The 4,750-nt window shown below is 39.7% G+C and overlaps 1 non-coding gene across 1 annotated transcript; it reads right to left on the bottom strand.

The window, feature by feature from the left end:
- Positions 1-639: 639 nt before the first annotated feature.
- Positions 640-742, bottom strand: LOC138812364 (U6 spliceosomal RNA). The gene has a single exon (XR_011367606.1). It is a non-coding gene; the product is annotated as a U6 spliceosomal RNA (small nuclear RNA).
- Between the last annotated feature and the right edge of the window lie 4,008 nt (positions 743-4,750).

Raw genomic sequence — 4,750 nt, 5'->3', positions numbered from 1 at the left:
AAAACAGGGGTTATAGCATGAGGGAGGAACATATAAAGAAACAAAAAAAATCACATAGACTGTTATAAGTACGTTCGAAACAATAGCAAGAAAAAAAAACACTTGTGTTCCTATTTGGGCGTTCATTTCCCTTAACATCATCTTATCTGGTCATATGTGCATAGATTTTGACTTTTTCTGCTTATCCCAGACATATATTAGTTATTAAAAATTAGGAAAACCCTGGGACCTATGTTTCTTTGGACCTGGCTTACTTCACTTAATTTTTTTCCAAGTCTTTCCATTTTCTACAAATTGGGCGATGCCATTCTTTCTTATGGAGGCATAGAATTTCATTAGTACAAATAGCATATTTTCTTGATCTATCTGATGAGGGGCATCGGGGTTGTTTCTATATCTTAGCTATCTTAAACAATGCTGCAATAAATATGATTGTGCTGATAGTTTTAGTACCGTCTTGTTTGTGATCTTTTGGGTAAATGCCCAAAAGTGGGATTGCTATGTCATAGGGGAGTTCTATGTGGAGTCTTTTGAGGAACCTCCATACTACTTTCCAAAGTGATTGAACAAGTTTACACTCCCACAAAGAGTGCAGTACAGTTCCCTTGTGTCCACATCCCCTCCAGCATCTGTTGTTGTAAAAGTATGGAATGGTACAGGAATTTGCCTATCATCCTTGCCCAGGGGCCATTCAAATCTTGTCTGTATTGTTCCAATGTTAGAGTACGTCATGCTGAATGGAGCATAGAACATGTTTTATATATAAAGTGTAATTGATTTTCTTAAACTAGACAATTCAACAAAAAGTAAGTATAAAAGAATTTTCATGAAATTTAAAGCCATGTACTTCTTACATAAGCACACATTTAAGAATAAAGTCAAGATTGACATGTCAAAAACAAAATAATTCCAGATATTTGTTGTTCAAGAGATGTGTAGGAGGAGGAATTCAATTATTCTATACAAGGCTCCTGTCATAATGAACACTGCAGCAAGTGTTAAGTTTTGTTAAAAATTTTAATGGTTTAAATATATTTAATTTTGGGAATTTGCTTATATATATATAATTTGGATTTATCTCTATATTTTGCTATAAATATTTATGATAAAAACTTTGAATAATTGATTTATAATATATCCTAGTTTCATATACCAAATTACATTCAGAAAATGGGATATAACAATTAACTAAAGTAAGTCTTGGCAGAAAAAATGGCACCCCTATACCATGTGACACCCAGTTCTGATATATTTCATTATGCCTCCATTTAATGAATGTGATTGTTTAAATGTTTCATAAGTACTAATTAAAATTGATCAGTGTATTATAATCTAATTGTTTACAATTTTATCCGAGAATCATTTAAGAACGTCCCATTCAATCATGACATACATCACATTCCATTGGTATTCATATGGATAGGAATGAGTTTCTTAGGATCTCCTGCCATTTGGAGGTGGCAGGACCAGGATTCAAACTGTGGGCTCCAGCTCCCACCACTTCAACCCGAGGATAGGGACTCACTGGTCTGTTCAAGAACATCAGCAAGACCAATGTTTAGGAAGGCACCAGTGGCTCTCAGAAGTCCTCCTTGATACTTATTATAATGCCCGGAGACTTGGAGCCCCCGCCAAAAGACCACCAGGGACCAAAGATCAATGCAAGCGGCAATGAGTCTTTTATTGACGAGCTCGAGCACGGACCCCTCTGTGCACTGATATCCGATTGCACAGAGAGGCCCCAAGCACAGGGTTACAACACTTTTCATATGTTCTTTGGTAGGGGTAAGGCCTCAGTATGTATTGGCAATGAATTAATATACCACGTGGGAAATTTAAGTCATAATTCTAGCAGATGATTGGCGCAATACAAAGTGGGAAAAGGGCTGGGGCTAATAACTGGTCAGGTTAGTGAGCTATTGTGCTCTAAACTAATTAGACTGTACTTCTAGGGTAACTTAGGAGAAGTTGTTGCCAGATGGCCACTATCTCTGACCCCGACTCGGGGGAAGTGGTTTTGCCAAGCAGCCACTATCTCCGATCCTAGGCACAGGGGAAAGTGATCTGGAATGTGTACTTTGTCAGGTACTCCCTGCCAGAGGGTCGTTAATTTCAACTCCAGATCCAGGAGTTTCTGGGGCTCAAGGGAGGGTAGAATAGCAGCTGCATTCTTCAAGCAGATCTAATACAAAATGCAAATACAGGTCTATCTGATTATATATATCACACTTCTCATTACAAGGTTGAGATAGGAGATTATGGTCAAAGTCACCCTAAGCCGAAAAGTCCTTGAGAACCCTGTCCAACTTCAGGGCAAACAAAGCCAGAAGTATAGCCATATGACTCCAGTGTTAGAGGGCTAGCCTTCAATAAAGCAGCTCACAGACTGTGCCCAGATCCTGAATTCAAGGTCCAGGAGTGTTAACAAACAACCATACACAACAATCTGTGCAGCCATCTGCCTAAAGCAGGTCACCCTCAGCAGCATTTATTTACAATTTATTATGAGGCCAATGCAGGAAGAGTCACGCAGCGGAAGAGAAGACCAGGTTTCTTAGAAGTAACCAATATTCAGAAAATTAAAATTGAGGACATAAAATGGTAGCATATTTATGTAAAAACTACCATTAAGAAAAAGATGAGGGGGCTGGGAATGTGATTTAGTGAGAGAGTGTTGTCTAGCATGCAAGAAGCCCTGGGTTTGACTGCTCAGTAGCACATTCAAGAAAAAGCCAGAATTGGTCTTGGATGTCAGGAGGAAAGAAGGGAACACTCCCCAGTCATGAGGCCTTCTGCAGCGTGCCAGGACACCAACATGTTCTTCATACAACCACAGAGCAGGAAGACCGTCTCCCACTTCTCAGTCAGCCAAGGGCCCCAGAGTCAAGAGGGCAGAGCCAGGTTCTAACTCAGGTGCTTGGAGCCAGAAGAGAAAGGACCCTGCCTCTCTTTGGACTGGGGATTTGTATTAATGATGTGGAGAATGAAGGAAGGAGAATGGACAGGCAGAGCGAGAAGAAAGGCCTTCAAATCTGACAGATGGAGAGTCAAAACCCCACTCCCTAAGACCAAAGAGCAAGGCTCTCTATTGTTAACCTAAAGATAGCCTGAGGTTTCCTTCACCTGAGGGAGGAAGGTTAATTAGTCATTGTTTGAAGAGGCTGAGAAAAGCCTGATCATTGTGTAACTCTGACAAATGTTCAAGTTTTCCCCTCATTGCTGGCTGTGTCTGGAATGAATGAAATGGTTTTGCAGCTCACTTCCCTGTTGAGTGTGTACATTCTAGCTCCTAATCCTGTAGGCCTAGGTCTCTTCGCATAGTCTGGCTTTTGAAACTGGTTTCTGCCTTCAAATATTGTTACACTGGAGTTCTTCCTGCTAACAAGACTAGGGCTTGGAAGCTGAGAACTTCATGTGAACCCAGGATTGGTCAATGATGTTTATTTCCTGCTTTATAACTCAATAACTCTAAGAACATTTAGAGTGCAAGCAACTTCTCATTACCACGGGAAACACAGGAAGCTCTTGAACATCTGACCTTTCAGCAGTAGAAGTCAGAGAGTCATAGACTTTCCAGCCCTGGCTTGCTTCATCCTGTGATCCTCAGAATTCAGCCTCCTGAGCTAATGTGATGGGCATGAGCTACTGGTGCTCTCCTAGGTTCAGAACTGTAATAATGTTCGCATTACAAGTCAGCTGCTTATCACAAAGGGCTTGGGCAGCATATTAGGCCTTTCAACATTGGACCTTTCAGAAACCTGTAGGACACAAGGTTATAATGCTAGAATCTGAGAGGCTATGCATATGAATGGGCTACAATTGAACCTTGAACTCTAACTCCAATTCTGGTGTACATGAACATTCATTTTTTCCAGAGAATGTTCTAATTTGCAAACAGGCAATGTACTTTGCTTAACCCTCACTTTTTTCCAGTTTTTGGTCTCAAATTCAAGCCTGGGCACTGTCCCTGAGCCCTTCAGTTCAAGGCGAACACTCTACCACTTAACCCACAGCACCACATGTGGTCTTTTTTCGTTCATTGGAGATAAGAGTCTAACAGGTTTTCCTTGCCTAGGCTGTCTTTAAACTGTGGTCTTCAGGTCTCAGCCTCCTGAGAAGCTAAGTTTCCTGTTGTGAGCCACAGGCATCTGGTCTGTTGTTTCTGCCTGACCTGGGGCTTGAACTAAGGGCCTGGGTACTGTCTCTGAGCTCCTTTTTCTCAAGCCTAGTGCTGTACCACTTGAGCCACTCCACAGCTTCTGGCTTTTTCTGAGTATGTGGCACTGAGGATTCAAACCTTACCATTATGCATGCTGACTCAGCTCAATACCACTAAGCCACATTTCTAGCCCCACCATTACAATTTTATCCCTCAACTTGACTATCCCCAATATAAGGCTTCTGAGTAAAAATCATCTAAAGAAATTCCTTTAGGAAAATTATAAAGATAAAGAAGACAAAGTTCATACATGGGAGAGACTCTAAACATGTGAAGACTGTGAAAAATGTTTCCATTTAATTATGTATCATGTTTAACACTTAATAAAATATTAATGAAAAACCAGTCAATGTCCTAAATTATTGTGTACAAATTTATAATAGATGTACAACATGTACTAAATATTGTGTGCATAATAATACTAAATACAATAAACAATAAGTAAATGAAAAATAAAAAATAAAAAAATACAAAATCAATAATAAAAGTTAAAATATGTAATAAACATACAGATGTAAATATATATAATAT

This window comes from Dipodomys merriami, unplaced genomic scaffold, assembly GCF_024711535.1.
Source record: "Dipodomys merriami isolate MVZ:Mamm:240054 unplaced genomic scaffold, mDipMer1.0.p SCAF_568, whole genome shotgun sequence".
NCBI lineage: Eukaryota > Metazoa > Chordata > Mammalia > Rodentia > Heteromyidae > Dipodomys > Dipodomys merriami.
This window is presented reverse-complemented; position numbering and strand designations above follow the sequence as displayed.